The sequence below is a fragment of the Kogia breviceps genome, chromosome 6 (genome assembly GCF_026419965.1).
Source record: "Kogia breviceps isolate mKogBre1 chromosome 6, mKogBre1 haplotype 1, whole genome shotgun sequence".
Classification (NCBI taxonomy): domain Eukaryota; kingdom Metazoa; phylum Chordata; class Mammalia; order Artiodactyla; family Physeteridae; genus Kogia; species Kogia breviceps.
In genome coordinates, this window is record NC_081315.1 from 74,013,141 (window position 1) to 74,033,468 (window position 20,328).

Consider the following 20,328-nt stretch of genomic DNA (forward strand, 5'->3'; position numbering starts at 1 on the left):
ACTGAGGGGTATATATCTTTCTGAGTTAGTGTTTTCTTTCTCTTCACATAAATATCCATAAGTGGAATTGCTGGATCATATGGTAGTTTTATTTTTAATTTTTTGAGGAACCTCCATATAGTTTTCTATACTGCGCCAATTTACATTTCCACCAACAGGGCACGAGGGTTCCCTTTCCTCCACCTCCTTGAAAACATTTGTTGTTTCTTGTCTTTTTGGTAATAGCCAATCTAACAGGTGTGAGGTGATACCTCATTGTATACAATTTGATTCGCATTTCCGTGGTGATTAGTGGTATTAAGCATCTTTTCCTCTGTTTGTTTTATGTCTTCTTTAGAAAAAATGTTTATTCAGATCCTCCGCCCATATTTTAATCAGGCTGTTTGTTTGTTTTTTGATATCAAGTTGTAGGAGTTCTTTGAATATTAACCCCTTATCAAATATCTCATTTGCAAATATCTTCTCCCATTCAGTGGGTTGACTTTTTGTTTTGTTGGTTGTTTCCTTTGCTGTGCAAAGGCTTAGTTTGATGTAGTCCCATTTGTTTATTTTTGCTTTTGTTGTCCTAGCAACATATCCAAAAAGATACTACTAAGACTGATGTTAAAGAGATTACTGCCTATATGTTCTAGGAGCTTTACAGTTTCAGGTTTTACATTCAAGTCTTTAATCCATTTTGATTTTATTTTTGAATATGGTATAAGAAAAGTAATATACATAAATCTGCTGCATTTCTATATACTAAAAAGAAACCATCAGAAAGAGAAATGAAGCAAACAATCCCATTTACAACTGGAATAAATTTAACCAATGAGATGAAAGACCTATGTTCTGAAAACTATAAGACATTGAGGAAAGAAACTGAAGACAACACAAATAAATGGAAAGATATACCACACTCATGAATTGAAAAAATCAATGCCATTTAGATGTCCATACTACCCAAAGCAATCTATAAATTCAATGTAATCCCTATCAAAATACCAATGGCATTTTTCACATAACTAAAACAAATAATCCTAAAATTTGTATGGAACCACAAATGACCCCAAATAGCCAAAACAATTTTAAGAGAGAAGAACAAAGCTGGAGGCATAAAACTCCCTCATTTCAAACTATACTACAAACTTATGGTAATCAAAACTGTATGGCACTGGAATCAGTGGAACAGAATAGAGAGTCCCCAGATAAACCTATGCTCATACAGTCAATTAAGCTACAACAAAAGGGGCAAGAATATACAATGGGGGAAAAGACAGTCTCTTCAATAAATGGTGTTGGGAAAACTGAACAGCTACACGCCAAAGAATGGAACTGGGCCTTTTTCATATACCCTATCACTAATGAAGTAAACTGACAATGTACTTCCCTGTTCTTTGCTCTACCCATCATCATCATTATCTGGACCATCTATGATATGTAATGCTGCTCTTTTTTAAAACAGATGCAAATTCACTGACACTCCTCCCCTTGAATCTGAGTGGGATTTTGATTCCTTCAACTAATATAGTACAGCAGAAGGGATACTATGTAATCTCTGAGGCTAAGCCAGAAAAGGCCAAGTACCTCCTGCCTTGTTCTTTTGGACTTCTCATTCTTGGAGCAGTCCTTGGAACCCAGCCACCATACTGAGAGAAGCTCCTGCCAAATGCAGAAGCCACATATAGGTGTTCTAGTGCAGAATTTCTTCTGAGCCCAGCCTTCAAAGCATCCCAGCCCAGGAGACAGATATATGACTGAGAAAACTCTCAGATGATTCCAGACCTTAATTGCCCAAGTTGCTTCCAGGTAGCAAGTTTTTCAAGAGCACAGACATTGTGGAGTAGACATTCCCACTGTGCCCTGTCCAATTCTTAGCCTACAGAATCCATGAGTGTGATAAAATGGTTGTTGTTGTGTGCCTGTAAGTTTAGGTAGTTTGTCACACAACAGTAGATAACTGGGACATAAAATTAATATACTACATCATTCTTGACCACCTCATTCTCATTTCATTTATCTCTAATCCCTGTCAACTCTCTTCCTTCGCTTAAATGTTTCCTCATTCATTTCTTCACTCATCCATCTTTTCACCACGTTCAGTTCACAAACCAATCTGTTCACAGGAGTAGTTTCAGACATTCACATATAATCGTTCATTCTGGCATTTATTGCATCGCCATGATGTATGAGGAACTATGCATGAGGCGTTGAGGTGGTTACAAAGATGAGCAAGGCATGATCTTTGCTCTAGAGAGGCATAGGGAAAAGTGACTTAAAAACAAAGAGCTACAATACAATCTGTTGAGGGTTATAAAAGTGATATGTACAAAGTGTTCTGGAACACTAATAGTCCCTAAAAGTCACTAACATGTAATCACTAAAGAGGTAACAATTACCCCTCTTCGAAGTATGGTGGACCACTTCAATGCGGATATGACATATAAAGAGAATTTTGACAGATGGCTAGAGATACACCAACACATGAATAAAAGTAGATGTTAATATTCTTGTCTCTATAATCACTTGCATGTATAATATATATGAAAATTTTCTTTCTTAAAAGTTGCTTGATTTTAATCTGAATCAGAAAAAGGGAATAAAAGTTTTTAAATGGCATGTGTTCACTCTGTCATTTTCAGAATTTTTTTTATTAGAGTATAGTTGCTTTACAATATTGTGTTACTTTATACTGTACAATAAAGTGAATCAGCTATATGTATACATATATCCCCTCTTTTTTGGATTTCCTTCTTATTTAGGTCACCACAGAGCATGGAGTAGAGTTCCCTGTGCTATACAGTAGGTCCTCATGAGTTATCTATTTTATACATAGTATCAATAGTGTATATATGTCAATCCCAATCTCCCAACTCCTCCCACTCCCCTTTCCCCCTTGGTATCCATACGTTTGTTCTCTACGTCCGTGTCTCTATTTCTGCTTTGTAAATAAGATCGTCTATACCAATTTTTTTCAGATTCCACATATATGCATTAATATATGATATTCATTTTTCTCTTTCTGACTTACTTCACTCTGTATGGCAGTCTCTAGGTCCACGCATGTCTCTACAAATGACCCAATTTCATTCCTTTTTTATGGCTGAGTAATATCCCATTGTATATATGTACCAAATCTTTATCCATTCCTCTGTTAATGGACATTTAGGTTGCTTCCATGTCCTGCCTATTGAAAATAGTGCTGTAATAAACATTGGGGTGCATGTGTCTTTTTGAATTATGGTTTTCTCAGGGTATATGCCCAGTGATGGGATTGCTGGGTCATACAGTAGTTCTATTTTTAGTTTTTTAAGGACTCTCCATACTGTTCTCCTCAGTGGCTGCATCAATTTACATTCCCACCAACAAAGCATGAGGGTTCCCTTTTCTCCACACCCTCTCCAGTATTTACCGTTTGTAGATTTTTTCATGATGGCCATTCTGACTGGTGTGAGGTGATACCTCATTGTAGTTTTGATTTGCACTTCTCTAATATTTAGTGATGTTGAGCATCTTTGCTATTCAAGCTGTTGACAAATGTGTTTTTTGGCCATCTGTATGTTCAGAAGTTTTATACTGGCTCTCCACTATGAGTTTTAATTTTGCATATTTTGTTAGTGTAGAAAAGAAGTTAAACAGAAAAGCAGTAGCCTTAGTTATGGAAGAATGACTCTTTTAACTACATATATTCTTCACTTTACATATGAAATGCATTCCAAGTACATGGCTGAAATTAAAATAAATTTTAACTAGAATAATGTGCCAATATGGATTCAATTATAGAATTAAAAATACATTTGCATGGGGAAAAACGTTTATTCGATACACATGGTACAAATCTTTGGAAAGAAACAAGGCCATTCTGGTGTTAAAGAAATGGTTTCATGAAACTTCCAGAATTTGTCAACAGCTTGAATTCAAATCTAGTATTTTACAGAACTTTCATTTCACCATCATCCTATTACTTTCAACTATCTTCTCCAAAACAAATGTTTCCCACACATAAGCATTCCCTAACCATACAAAGATTTTGACTCTAGACAGTTCTCCTTTGGGGGTGATATCCAAGCATTAAATCTTTTTTAAAAAAATTTATTCATTTATTTATTCATTTTTGGCTGCGTTGGGTCTTTGTTGCTGTGCACGGGCTTTCTCTAGTCACGGAGAGCGTGGGCTACTCTTCGCTGCAGTGTGCAGGCTTCTCATTGCAGTGGTTTCTCTTGTTGCAGAGAGCACAGGCTCTAGGCGCACGGGCTTCAGTAGTTTTGGCAAGCAGACTCAGTAGTTGTGGCTCGTGGGCTCTACAGCGCAGGCTCAGTAGTTGTGGCGCACAGGCTTAGTTGCCCTGCGGCATGTGGGATCTTCCCAGACCAGGGCTCAAACCCGTGTCCCCTGCATTGGCAGGCAGATTCTTAACCACTGCGCCACCAAAGAAGTCCCCCAAGCATTAAATCTTAATATCATGTTTTGCCAACAGATGATTACATATTTCAGTGTGTCTGAAAATTCCATTTAAAAAATTATATTCTATAAAATAGATGCCCAATTTTTTCCAGTGCTGTGTGAAATTGTAAAAAATCAACTTTACGTAAATAAGAATACTGATATTTAGATAGCCACACAAAATAAATTAGTTAATATCTATGTGTGTGTATACATGTTATACAGACATATAAATATCCATTCTGTTCCACAGCAATTTCTCAAAAGCATATTTCCAAGTATTTTTCCCCCCTCTGAATACTCTGTCTTAACAAAAACCAAGCAAAAGAAAGTATAATATTTGGCATAATCTAGCAACTGGTACACTGCCTGAAACACAATACGTATGCAATAAGTATTAGATGGCTTAATGATTTCCCTTTATTTAAGTCTCAATGGTATCTACTTCAGAAGCCAAATCTCAAAGGTAACGGAAGCATCTCACCATATTTAGTTTCGCTTATTGTCACTGGACAGACCTGCAGGAAAAATCTTTTTCAAAAGTACATCCATCTGCATTTCAAATCAGCATGGTCTTTGTCTTTGAACCATAAATCAACAAAAAACTAACAGGATCTTTTTCTCCTCTGAAATGTTCCTGAGGATTAATTCTGCCCTATGCACGAGGTTCTTTTTTTGAAGGGGCTGGCAGCTCAGAGTTTACTCAACCCAGAGTCCCACACATCTCTCATGTTGAGAACTGATGGTGTTTCCTCCAAGCTCTCCTGTGCTATCTCTTCAATGTGACAGGTCTTTGTCCGCCACTATTCCGAATCTCTTGTTAACATGTAAAAGTGAGCCTCATGGTATAGAAGAACCTTCTCTGCCTTTAGCTGACAATGCAACAGAAAGCAAAACTCACAAACTCTGAGACCCTATGATGTCATCTCTAAGATTAATGCACTGAAGCTGATGAGCTCTAACGTAGTCTTTAGCCCTAAAATTCTATGTAGCTCAACATTTTAGAAACCCACCTGTTCCCTATATTACTACAGTATTAAACACAGAAAATTCAATCATCTAGAAGGCAGGCGTATACCTTTTGACATGTTAACTCTCAAAATTTTTAAATGTTCCCTGACAGAGCTGCAAAAGACATAAACAATGGTTCTTTAAACATTATACTAAAGATTCATTTCCCTATGTCACCCTCCGTTACCTTATTTCACCAACTGCTTATGTTAGAACTTCTGGCTAAGCAGCATGATTTAGTAGAAGGAACCTGAACTATTTTTTTTAATTGAAGCATAGTTGATTTACAATGTTGTGTTAGTTTCAGGTGTAGAAGAAAGGGATTCAGTTATACATATATATATATACAGATTCTTCTTCATATTCTTTTCCATTATAGGTTATTACAAGATATTGAAGGGCTTCCCTGGTGGCGCAGTGGTTGAGAGTCCACCTGCCAATGCAGGGGACACGGGTTTATGCCCCAGTCCAGGAGAATCCCACAAGCCGCAGAGCGGCTGGGCCCATGAGCCATGGCCGCTGAGCCTGCTCGTCTGGAGCCTGTGCTCTGCAACAGGAGAGGCCACAGCAGTGAGAGGCCCACGCACCACACATACAAAAAAGATATTGAATATAGTTCCCTGTACTATACAGTAGGATCTTGTTGCTTATCTATTTTATACATAGTAGTTTGTATCTGCTAATTCCAAACTCCTAATTTATCCCTCCTCCACCCCCTTTCCCCTTTGGTAACCATAAGCTTGTCTTCTATGTCTGTGAGTCTGTTTTTGTTTTATAAATAAATCATTTGTATCATATTTTAGATTCCACATGTAAGTAATACCATATGATATTTGTCTTTATCTGTCTGACTTATTTCACTTAGTATGATAATCTCTAGGTCCATCATGTTGCTGCAAATGACATTATTTCATTCTTTTTTACAGCTGAGTAATATTCCATTGTATATATGTACCACATCTTCTTTATCCATTCATCTGTCAATGAACATTTAGATTGCTTCCATGTCTTGGCTATTGTGAATAGTGCTGCTATGAACAGTGGGGTGCATGTATCTTTTCAAATTACGGTTTTCTCTGGATACATGCCCAGGGGTGGGATTGCTGCATCACATGGTAACTCTATTTTTAGTTTTTTAAGAAACCTCCATGCTGTTTTCCATAGTGGCTTCACCAATTTACATTCCCACCAACAGTGTAGGAGGGTTCCCTTTTCTCTACACCCTCTCCAGCACTTATCGTTTGTGGACTTTTTAATGATGGCCATTATGAACAGTGTGCGGTAATACCTCATTGTAGTTTTGACCTGCATTTCCCTGATAATTAGTGATATTAAGCATCTTTTCATGTGCCTATGGGCCATCTGAATGTCTTCTCTGGAGAAATGTCTAGGTCTTCTGCCCATTTTTTGATTGGGTTGTTTGGTTTTTGTTACTGAATTGTATAAGCTGTTTGTATATTTTGGGAATTAAACCCTTGTTGGTCACATTGTTTGCAAATATTTTCTCCCAGTCCATAGGTTGTCTTTTCATTTTGTTTATAGTTTCTTTTGCTGTGCAAAAGCTTATAAGTTTGATTAGGTCCCATTTGTTTATTTTTGCTTTTATTTCTATTGCCTTGGGAGAACCACCTAAGAAAACATTTCTACAATTTATGTCAGAGAATGTTTTGCCTACAGGAACCTGAACTTTTGAGTCTGACTTACCTGGCTCTAAATCTTAGCTCTGCCATTCATTAGCTGTATAACTTCATGGAAGTTACCTAACTCCTCTGAGACTATTTCCTTAAAATGATAATGATACCAACCTTAAAGGAGTATCGTGAGGTGTAAATCAGAAAAATGCTTGTAAAGTTTCTTAAAAACAGCAAACAGCAAAGCACAGTCAGTTGGTTTTGCCATACCTTTGTTCTGAACTGATACACATCTACACAGTCAACAACTGTTAACTGAGCATCTGCTAAGTGCCAGATATGTTATCAGGTTCTGGGACACAAAATAAAGCATAAGACACATCCAGTAAGGTGTCCACAGCCTAGGAGAAAGGACATATATGACAGAAGCTAATGATGTCATTAACCACGTGATAAGTGCTACACCACAGATGGATACAAGCTTTGGCTCTGCCCAGAGGTAGGAGGTGGAAAGATAATCAGAGAAGCTGATGTCTGAGCTGGGTAAAGCCTGAGTTAATTGTCACCCAAGTAAGACAGTGGAGCAAGTGCTCAGCCTCATGAAATGCAAGGTGAGTTTGAAGAAAAACAAACAGTAAAAACAGCTTCTATTTGTTTAAATATATTCTACTTCAGTAATCCTTCCTCTCCCCCATTCCCATCCAAATACGCACACATACTCTCAAAGGAGAGAATGCTATTTCCACTATCAAAAAGAAATCGAAATCCAAAATGATTCCTTTCCAGCCTTGTGTTTGTTTGTTCATTCATTTTTCAACCAAATAAGGTTTGTTTAAAATCTACTGTATACCAAGTGCTGTGACAGAGATACAACAGTGCAAGGGAAAACACAGGACCTGCCTTCTTGGAGCTTACACTCCAGTGGGGTTTCTCGCTAATGCCTTAAAGAGCCCTCCCCTGCAACATCCTTCTCAAATGCCACACAGAGGACAGGGGTGTACCCAGGTTATTCATATTCAGGTTATCTGATTACAGAAAATGAGAGTTGGGCACTCCAATAATTAGAAATCACTAGGTCCAAACCTCTCTACTGATAATATAAATATCAGAGTCCAAAAAAGCTGAGTTGACAAATACTACCTCTCTCTCTTTGTTCATTAATACTGTTACCTTAATTTTTAAAAACTAACTACTCACCATAGCAATTTTTTAAGAACTCTAGGCTAAAATTATGGGTTGTTTTTTTTTCAATGTCATTCAGAAGGTAAGGTTACAAACACACAATCACACAGTCCTTTAACTTTTAAAACTGCACACCCAGACTTCCTTGGTAGCACAGCAGTTGAGAAGAATCCACCTGCCAACTCAGGGGATACGGGTTCGAGCCCTGGTCCGGGAAGGTCCCACATGCTGCAGAGCAACTAAGCCCGTGCACCACAACTACTGAGCCTGCGCTCTAGAGCCTGCGAGTCACAACTACTGAGCCCCTGTGCCTAGACCCCATGCTCTGCAACAAGAGAAGCCACGGTAATGAGAAGCCCACGCACTGCAACGAAGAGTAGCCCCTGCTGGCTGCAACTAGAGAAAGCCCTCACACAGCAACGAAGACCCAACGCAGCCAAAAATAAGTAAATAAATTTATTTTTAAAAACCAAAAAAAACTGCACCCCCACTCAGTATTTCATTTCATTAAATGAGTTTGTACACATAAAGCACTCAGAAGAGTACGTGGCACTTAAGAGTCATGTAAGTGTTTCCTCCTAGTGTTATCATTTTAACTTATTTTTTGTAGTGTTACTATTAATCACTAAGAAATTAAAATGTGCAAAAGTCCCATAGCAAGTACCACTTTATAAATAAATAAATAAAAGCAAAGAGAATGTAACCAATATAACAACAACAACAATAATAATACCTTTGAGACTAGAAATCTAGTGTCTTTACTCCCAGACTTCTATAGTAAAAGTCTGGCTACATTAGATAGCTGACAAGCTACATTAAAAATTTTATTTTTATTGATTTATAATTTATACCTTGTGTACATCCAGTTAGAAATTGAGACACCTTACAATAAAAATACAGGAATAATAGCAGCACTATTTATCATAGCTAAGACACGGAAACAACCTAAATGTCCATCAACAGATGAATGGATAAAGAAGATGTGGTACACATATACAATGGAATAGTACTCAGCTATTAAAAAAAGAATGAAATAATGCCATCTGCGGCAACATGGATGGACCTAGAGATTATCATACTAAGTGAAGTAAGTCAGAAAAAGAAAGACAAATACCATATAATATCACTTATATGTGGAATCCAAAACATGACACAAATGAACTTACCTATGAAACAGAAACAGACCCACTGACATAGAGAACAGACTTGTGGTTGTCAAGTGGGAGGGGAGCGGGGGAGATGGATTGGGAGTTTGGGATTAGCAGATGCAAACTATTACATATCGAATGGATAAACAACAAAGTTCTACTGTATAGCACAGGGAACTATAGCCAATATCCTGTAATAAAACGTAATGGAAAAGAATATGAAAAAGAATATATATATGTATAACTGAATCACTCTGCTGTACAGCAGAAATTAACACATTGTAAATCAACTACACTTCAATAAATTTTTAAAAAATACATGAACAAAATTTAACCAAGGATGTGTGAGACTTATGCACTGAAAAAATGTTGTTGAAAGAAATTAAAGAAGACCTAAATAAAGGGAAAGTCATCCATGTTCATGGATTGAAATTCCTAATATTGCTAAAATGACAAAGTTTCCAAATGGCTCTACAGATTCAATGCAACTCTATCAAAATTCCAACTGCCTTTTTTTATTTTTTTGTACAAATGGACAAGCTGATCCTAAAACTCATACAGTAATGCTGAATAGCCAAGTTAAGCTTGGAAAAAAAAAAAAAAAAAAAAAGGTTGGAGGACTTACATTCCCAATTTCAAAACTTACTACAATATTACAGTAATCCAAACAGTGTGGTATTACATAAAGATAGATACACAGATCAACGATATAGAATTGGGAGTCCAGAAAGAAACCCATATATCTATGGTCAACTGACTTTTGATGAGCATGCCAAGACCATTCCATGAGGAAAGAGTAGTCTTTTCAATAAATGCTGCTGGGACAACTAGATATGAATGAATTTAGACCCCTACTTCAAACCACAAACAAAAATGATTTCTAAATGGATCAAAGACTTAATGTAAGAACTCAAATCAAAAAACTCTCAGAAGGAAACGTAGCTGTAAATTTTCATAATTTTAGATTAGATAATGGTTTCTTAAACATGACACCAAGAGCACAAGCAACAAAAGAAAAATAGATAAACTGGACTTCAACTTAAAAACTTCTGTATGTCTAAGGACACTACCAAGGAAGTGGAAAGACAGCCCACAGAATGGGAGAAAATAAAGAACACTTACAACTGAACAACAACAACAAAATTTTAACAGGTAATGGACTTAAATAGGCATTTCTCCAAAGATGTACAAAAAGCTAATAAACATATGAAAAGATGCTCAGCATCACTAGTTATTAGAAAAATATAAATGAAAAGCACAATGAGATCCTACTACACACACACACTAGAATGGCTATAATAAAAAAAAAAAAGGAAAATAAGGATTGACAAGAATATGGAAAGACTGGGACCCTCAAATACTACTAGTGTAAAGTGGTGCAGCCACTGTGAAAAACATTTCAGCAGTTCCTCAAAAGTTAAACACAGAGTTAAGCTATGACCCAGCATTTCCACTCTTAAGTATATACCCAAGAGAACTGAAAAGATATTCACACAAAAGCTTGTATACTAATGCTCATTGTGGTATTAGTCATAAGAGCCAAAAAGTGGAAACAATCCAAATGCTCATACACTGATGAATGGTGATAGATATATATAGATTTATTTATTTATTTATTTATTTATTTATTTTCTCTCTCTCTCTCTCCCCATATATATATATATATATATATATATATATATATATATATATACACACACACATACAGTGGAATGTTATTCCACCATAAAAAAGAATGAAGTACTGATACATAGTACAACATGACTGAACTTTGAAAACATTATACTAAGGAAAAGAAGCCAGGCACAAAAGGCCACATGTTGTATTGATTCCATTTATATGAAATGTCCAGAATAGACAAATCAATAGAGAAAAAAAGTAGATTACTGTTTGGATGGGATGAAGGAAGAATGGGGGGGGGGCAGGGGAGAGAGTATAGGGTTCTTTTTTTTTTTTTTTTGCGGTATGCCAGCCTCTCACTGTCGTGGCCTCTCCTGTTGCGGAGCACAGGCTCCGGACGCGCAGGCCCAGCGGCCATGGCTCACGGGCCCAGCCGCTCCGCGGCATGTGGGATCTTCCCGGACCAGGACACGAACCCGTGTCCCCTGCATCGGCAGGCGGACTCTCAACGACTGCGCCACCAGGGAAGCCCTAGGGTTCTTTTTTGAGTGATATAAGTCTTCTGGAATTAGATAGTGGTGGTGGTTATACAACATTGTAAATATATTAATACTAAAAACCACAGTATTGTGCTCTTTAAAATGGTTCAAATGGTGGTTTTTATGTTAGCTGAATTTATTCTCAATAAAAGAAATTTAAGAGAAAATACAGGTACAACATGTAAACAATATACAGATGAGAATTAAAAGTAAAAGAAGAAATTAGAAACCAAAAGGAAGGAATAAAATAGAGTGGAACCAAAGCTTATGTGGAGGTTGGTTCTCACATCAGCATGTACAGCAGAAACTGAATATAATCAAAATTAGCCTTGAACATTCCCCAGAAGACATGCCCATATTATCTCTGGATAAGTCCAACATAGATAGCATCAGCAAAAATGTCCACTAGCACTGGAAGTTATATTAGTTAGCTTTTGATGAGAATGACCACCACCAAAAAAACCCACTCCATAACTACTAGCATAAAAACAATAAAAATGTATTATTGCTCCCGATTCTGTTGGGTGGGCAATTCGGGCCTGCATGTCTAGGATGGCCTCACTCACATTTCAAGCACTTGCAAGCTATCAGCCAGGACACCTCACTTCCCTTCCATGTGGTCTCGTCAACAGGACAACCTGGATTTATACATGTAGTTCTCAAGCTTCCAAGAGCAGTAAGAGAGATCAAGCCCCAATACACAACACATTTCATGTCTCTGAATGATTTACCTTTGCTATTATCTCATTGGCCAAAGCAAGTCACATGGCCAAGCCCAGCTTCAGAATTGGAGGTGATTCTTCAAGGTGGAGTACGTACGGGGAAAGGAATTATGAAGGACTTTTTGCAAACAATCTAACAATCTAGCAGAGAGAAAAGCAGATTTTTGGTTATTTGATTTAGTATCAGATAAAGTATCAGTAGTTGGTTTGGACTCAAGGGGCAGTTTGTGTGAAAAACTTATCTTTAACCACTAAAATCACACTCAGTACTATGAGATGCTCATGGAAAAACCTCGGCAGACTAAGACAAGGGAGCGAGAGGTTCTTGCATCTCTCAATGCACACACCCTCTGGGGCATATGCTCCCAGAGTAAAATGGTTAATAGAAGCACGGACACTCTTTAAATTGTTGTTTCTCTAAAAATAGAGCTACCATATGATTCAGCAATTCCACTCCTGGGCATATATCTGGAGAAATCGTAATTCAAAAAGACACATGCACCCCAATGCTCACTGCAGCACTATTTACAATAGCCAAGACACAGAAGCAACCTAAATGTCCATCAACAGAGGATTGGATAAAGAAGACGTGGTACAGGGGTTTCCCTGGTGGCGCAGTGATTAAGAATCCACCTGCCAATGCAGGGGACATGGGTTCGAGCCCTGGTCTGGGAAGATCCCACATGTCACAGAGCAACTGAGCCCATGCGCCTCAACTACTGAGCCTGCGCTCTAGAGCCTGTGAGCCACAACTTCTGAGCCCGCGTGTCACAACTACTGAAGCCCACACGCCTAGGGCCATGCTCTGCAACAAGAGAAGCCACCGCAATGAGAAGACCGCACACCGCAAGGAAGAGTAGCCCCCCCTCGCCACAACTAGAGAAAGCCCACACACAGAAACAAAGACCCAATGCAGCCAAAAATTAATTAATTAATTAAATGAATAAATTTACTTTAAAAAACAGAAGATGTGGTACATATATACAATGGAATAGTATTCAGCCATTAAAAAAAGAATGAAATAATGCCATTTCCAGCAACATGGATGGACATAGAGATTATCATACTAAGTGAAGTCAGAAAAAGAAAGACAAATACCATATGATATCACTTATATGCAGAATCTAAAATATGACACAAATGAACTTATCTATGAAACAGAAAGAGACTCACAGACTTTGAAAACAAACTTATGGTTACCAAGGGGAAAGGTGGGGGGGGTGGATAAATTACGAGGTTGGGATTAAGATATGCACATTGCTATATATAAAACAGATAATCAACAAGGACCTACTGTATAGCACAGGGAACTCTACTCAATATTCTGTAATAACCTATATGGGAAAATAATATGAAAAGAATGGATATATATATATATGTGTAACTGAATCACTCTGCTGTACAACTGAAACTAGCACAACATTGTAAATCAACTATACTACAAAATAAAACAATAATTAAATTTTTTAAAAGTGGTCCAAGCTTTTAAAAATGTTGTTTCTTTCTCTCTTTTCTTTGTTAACTCATAGTTTAATTCCCCTAATTTGAACGCACAGATGCTACAATGCTACTGCACACTGATAATCAGAGCATTAAATTTGGAGCTTCTCAAAATCCAGGGAACAAAGAATAACATAATGCTTCACAGGATAATAATTTTTTATCATAAGATACACACCAGTTGATCAAAAGAAAAACTTTCCCTGTCATTAAATTCTAAGGACAAACTAGTTTATAGGATCATAAAGGACAATGAAAGATATTACATGATACATCTTCAACAGAAATTTGGGCAGAAATCATAAAAACATTCCTCACCTGGCTATCTCTTAGATTAACACTTGATAACAACTTAGTAAATAAAGCCTGATAAAAGCATTTCTCTCTGAGCTGAGCTAGACAGGTTTTCTTGTTAACTCAATAAACAGGAGTACAGTACAGAATTAGGTAACGATCCTTGGGCTACATCTGTTAAACACTATCTTTTTTTTCCCCCCAAATCAAAAGAGCTTTTATTGCATCTTTAAAATATCACAAACGAGGGGCTTCCCTGGTGGCGCAGTGGTTGAGAGTCCGCCTGCCGATGCAGGAGACACGGGTTCGTGCCCTGGTCCGGGAAGATCCCACATGCCGCGGAGCGACTAAGCCCGTGAGCCGTGGCCGCTGGGCCTGCGTGTCCGGAGCCTGTGCTCCACAACAGTGAGAGGCCCGCATACCGCAAAAAAAAAAAAAAAAAAAAAAATATCACAAACGAGTCCGAAAATCATTTGTCATCTTGCTGTTTCTATAGCCTGACCACTCAGATCTTATTCATCAGCCTGCTGAACTGTTCCTTTTTCAGAAACAGAGATACCATCCAAAAATTTTCTGATATTCCTGTTTTTAACTGTTGTGGCTTGCTGAATCAAAGCAGCTGAATTTGACACAAGTTCAATGTCATTTCCTTCAATAATCAACTCATCTTTCTGGGCTTGAGATACTGAGCAAGCAACGCCGGGCCTCATCCAAACCCTGCAGATGTATTTTTCACCCAAAAAATTTTGGATTTCAACAAGAGAACCATTCTCCTGAATAACAACATTGATGGGGAAGTGAGCAAGCACAGACCTCGTCTAGTAACAGAAGCCCAGTGTAACACCCTTGATCATGTTCTGTACATGACTACACGTCATGCGAACAGTCACCAGTTCCATTCTATTTCCCCACCATTTGTCAACCTGGAGCCTCTTCTTTTTCTTTCCAAGGAGACTGAGTTCTACACTAATGTGATTGAAGTCCCTCCACAGGGTGCCTCTAGGGCCCTTCACAATAACTGTGCATCCCTTCAAAGTAATGACATTTTATGTAATGTCAACAGTCTGATTGCTGAGAATGGTCTTCATTCTCACAGTAGATGCGGCAAAGAGTGTTAAACACTATTTTAAGCTCATTTTCAACAAAAGTTGAATGAAATTCAGTTTAAGACTTACTCTCCAATATGTGACAGAAATGTAAATATTACATTAATGATAAAATAATCAATGTATTTGTTGTAAAAATGTTTGAAGGCTAATAGGTACCAGCTTTCTGATAGGCCAAGTATTTTCAGATATACCCTCCTGAAAGACCTAATGTAACGAAAAACAGCAACAGTTCCAAAGATCCACAGCTTCACACTAGAAATATTTACATTTTGAGATTCTGACTTCATCTGATTTACATCTTGCTTCTTGACTTCACGATAGTTCTGCTAACTTTGAATTAACAGTCCTCAGACTGCTATATATAAGAATTACTAAGACCCTAGCAGATGTCCTTTTCAGTATTATTTCCACCAAATCAGAAAGCTGTAAAAGGCAGAGTGGCGACAGATGTGGTTCTCAATTCACAATATGAATTGGATGAGTAGACACCAATAATTTAAACGAGTGAAACAGCAAAGCAGATTCAAAGCAAGCGAACAAAAAATCTTCCAAGGCTGTAAAGACACTCTAAGACAGGGTACTGCATTTCTTCACACCGCCATCCTCACCCACCACACACAAAGCACAGACCCCAGGAAGGCTGATGAAAATAGTTGCTTCAATACCACCAAATGTACACTTGAATTTAAACAAAATACATTTAAAATTACCATTTATTAAATATAATTGCTTTACATTATACTTTCAAATTGAAGTAACAGTGGCTTAAAAAGCATAAAAGGCAAAACTTCTACCTCTCAGCTGGAATTCCAGAACACGTGCCTGATCTAGGATTTACTGAATTGATTAAAACATCAAGTCATACTGGTATAGGAACCTGGACGAGGAAGTGGCACATTCATTCACATTCCCTTCTTAGCTCTGCCCAGGACCTGCCAAACTTGCTACCCATATCAAAATCTAAGAAACTGAATTTATCAGCTTTTCTCTCATTATAAGAAAAACTGAACACCACCAACAGAGATAGAGTAGTTCCAAAGAGGTCTCTCCTCTACAACAGAAGCTGAATGAGCCCAATACAGAGGCATTCAGTCTGCCCAGTGTCACAACAGAACTCATATTCTTCCCTACCCTGGAGATGGCTGAAACTGTTCCAGTGGAAAATATACCTCTTCATTCCAAAATGAGAAATAAAACACAGCACCCAAGTACCCCTGAAGAAGGTAACACACTGACTAAGTTTATTCTAAATTCTCAATCCCATCCTCTCTTGCCATTTCAAACATTTCTGGCCTACAGTTTCCCCCTCTTCGGTGCACCTGTTCCTTCTCTACTAGATCATCCCCTTTGGTACAGCAGCATCACTTACGTTCCCAAACATAAATCTTTGCCATGACCCACGTTCACCTCCAGCTACCATATCACTTCTGAGTCCCTTTACAACAAAAGCTCTTGAAAGACAGGATTAGGGTTGCTGTCACTGCTTCTCAATTCATGTGCTTTCCTCAAACTGCTCCAGTTGGGCTTCTGTCTCCATCATTCTACTAAGACTGCATTTGTCAAAGTCACCAAGAACAGCCTTGTTGCCAGACCCAATGGTCACTTCCCAGTTCTTGTCTCTCCCAACAGTGTTAAACACAGCTGACCATTCTCTCCTTGAAATGCTTAGATTCTCTTGGTTCTCTGAGACACCAAAGTTTCCTGGATTTTTCTCCAATCTTAGAGTCTGCACCTTCTCAGTCTCCTTTGCTGGCTTCTATTTTTCTGCTTTACTTCTAAACACTGGTGTGCACCAGGGCTCTATCCTGGGCTTGCTTTGCTTATTCATCTATACCTCCTCCTCAGGGGCTGCCTCATCCAGTTGGAAGGCTTGAAATACCATCTATAGGTTGTTAACCCTGAAATCTACATCTTTAGCCCTGTCCCCAAGAACCTCACATTTATATATTCAACTGCAAACCTGACACCTTTATTTGGCTATCTAACAAGTATCTCAAACATAACATGGCTAAAACAGAGTGCTAGATAGTACTCTAAAATTTGTTCTTTACCTAGTCTTTGCTATCTGAGTAAATGGCCTCACCATCTGCCCAGCTGCCCAGCCAAAAATCTAAGAGTTATCTTTGATTCATTCCTCTCTCTCATACCTCAATTCTAATCCATCAGCATGGTCTTCAGACTGTACCTCCAAAATATTCTAAACTTGAATATTCAAGTCTCTACTTCACTTTTCTCCCATTAATGCAGTAGATTGGTTGCACTAATGGCCCTGATTTTTCATGCCTCTCTGCATCTTTTCACACCTCTCTGTATCCCTGCTCTTTGGCAATGCCCTCCTATACTAACTGTGGATGTACTCTTGCAACTTGCCTTGACCAAGGGACAGTAGCAAATTTGACACAAGCTAAGGATTAAAAATCTGCTTACTCGGGCTTCCCTGGTGGCGCAGTGGTTGAGAGTCCGCCTGCCGATGCAGGGGACACGGGTTCGTGCCTTGGTCCGGGAGGATCCCACATGCTGTGGAGCTGCTGGGCCTGTGAGCCATGGCTTTGAGTCTGCGCCTCCGGAGCCTCCGGAGCCTCCGGAGCCTCCGGAGCCTGTGCTCCGCAACGGGAGAGGCCACAACAGTGAGAGGCCCGCGTACCGCAAAAAAAAAAAAAAAAAAAATCTGCTTACTCATTTCTACTTCCTTTTTGCTTCTTTGTGATCACCATGAGACTATGACTGAGCCAGCCTGAGAATAAGCCCAGGCTAGCCTACTAGACGGATGTAACAAACACACAGAGGACAGCAAAGCTGTCCCAGCCATTTCAGCCAAGGCCATCCTAGATGGCTGACAGACAGCCAGCTGGCCCTGCCAAACGCATCAGGAGAACCAGGCAATATGGCAGAGCTACCTACCTGACCAACAGCTGATCACAGATATAGGGAAGCCCAGTCAAGATCAGCTGAGCCTGGCCCAGAACGGCAGAACTACCCAACCATCCCACTGACTCGAGCAAAAATAAATCCTTATTCCTATATGCCACTAAGTTTATGGGGATGTTTGTTGCATGGCATTACTGTGGCAATAACTGATACAGCCACCATCAACCCTTGTCAGGACTACTGTAGCATCCTCCTACTAGGTCTCACTACTTCCTTCCTTATCTTCTTATAATCCTTTCTCCATTCATCAGTCAACACAAACTTTTAAACACATATATCATCTTATGTCCTCAGTCCTACTTAAACTTCCTAATGGCCTCCCTGCACTTAGACTAAAAATCTCTTAACTTAGTACATCACCTACTTGTCCAACCTCATCTAGTACCACTCTCTCCCTGACCCACTATATGCATCAACCACACCAGCCTCCTTCCTGTCCTTCACACACAGCAAACTCACAGCATGGGGAGGCCTTTGCAAATCATGTTCCCTCTAGCGAGAAAATCACTCCACCTGTTCCCTCTTGCTCACTCTGTAACCAATAACTTCTTATAACTCGTAGTTCAGCCTAAATGTCACTTTCGCAAAAAGGTCTTCCCTTGACCACACAATCTAAAATAGATAACCAGTCACTCTGGTTAAATTAAAACAGGGATTTTAATTTTCTACATGATACTTATCACTATGGGACATTTTTATTGATTGTTTTTTTAATTGTGTGATCTCCCCACTGATTGTGAGTTCCACACGAGCAGGACCCTACTCTGTGTATTCACCACTGGATCCTCATCTCATAAAATACTTCCTTCACATAGTAAGTACTCACTAAATACTTGAAGAATGCTACGTGACATGGAATAAATAAAAGATCTGATCCTTTCTGAGATCAGGGTTGGTTTTTTTTTCCTATTTATTTTATTTATTTAGTAGCGCCGGGTCTTGGTTGCGGCATGTGTGCTCCTTAGTTGCAGCTGGTAGGCTCCTTAGTTGCAGACTGCAGGCTCCTTAGTTGTGTCATGGGAACTCTTAGTTGCGGCATGCATGTGGGATCTAGTTCCCTGAACAGGGATCGAACCCGGGCCCCCTGCATTGGGAGCGTGGAGTCTTAACCACTACACCACCAGGGAAGTCCCTGAGATCAGGTTTTTACAAAGAGAAAGAGCCAGGCAAGCTGAAATGGCAAGGGAAAAATGACAGACTGACTCTGAGAGGAAATTTTAGAAGCAAAGAAAAAAATAAACTCACCTAATATAAAAGGAAGTTAAGCATGTGGACTCTAAAAACAGCCTAGAATGGAAGCCTGGCTCTGTTCCTTCCTAGCTTTGTAAACATGGATACACCACTTACCTCTCTGAGCTTGTCTCCTCATCTATAAAATGGGGTAATAATTACTACTTTGCAGAGGTGTTGTAGAAATTAAATACATATAAAGCTCTTAGCACAGTACATGGATCACAGTAATTACTCAATATTAGTGATGGCAATGATGGTGGTGGTAGTGGTGATATCTAAATCACCCTTGCTATTATTGATGAAATTGGCATAATCCATAGTATCTCACTCAACCTAGTTAGTCTACCTAATTTTTTTTCAGTTTTTAGGCATTCCAAATTGTCCCTTCTCACCAAGAATGGAATAAGCATAAGACCTAGAATCCAAAGAGCTGGGTTCTGGCTCTGGTTCTGCCACTAACTAGCTGGGTAGCCTTGGGCAAGTCACCAACTTCCCAGACCTGAAAGTTACCTTGTCATCAGCTCTGTCCATCCCCAAGGCAGGAGGTGCCGGAAACATTCTGAGAAGAAGTGGAGGTATTGGCGTAATGCAGAGACAGGGATGCAGAGAGACAGGCTGGCAGATAATCTGCTCTGCTCCACTGCAGACCACAAACAAGAATATCTAAACACCTTACCTCAAAGCTTCCCAAGCTGTTCCAGAACACTTGAAACCTGTTAGATTACACCAGACCATAGTCTCACAAGGGCAGGGACATGGGCTGATTTTATTCTCTACTGCAGGACCAGTGGCCATCACTGTGGCCATATTATACTATCATAGTATGCATTTACTGCATGCTTGCTGAATAAACAAATATATTTGGGAAAATCTGGGTTAAACAATGTCAAACTGGTTCCTTGTGCACATTTCTCTAAACCTTTAATATGTGAATAGGCTCTGTGAATCATACAGAATGCAGTATTTCCCAATCTTACTTGATCATAGAA

General features: G+C 38.9%; 1 protein-coding gene and 1 pseudogene across 1 annotated transcript in view; both read right to left on the reverse strand.

Moving 5' to 3' along the window:
- Positions 1 to 20,328, reverse strand: part of TEC (tec protein tyrosine kinase) — a 153,156-nt gene that overhangs the window by 116,701 nt on the left and 16,127 nt on the right. The gene's annotated exons all lie outside the window — the stretch shown is intronic.
- Positions 14,582 to 15,157, reverse strand: LOC131758774 (large ribosomal subunit protein uL6 pseudogene; annotated as a pseudogene).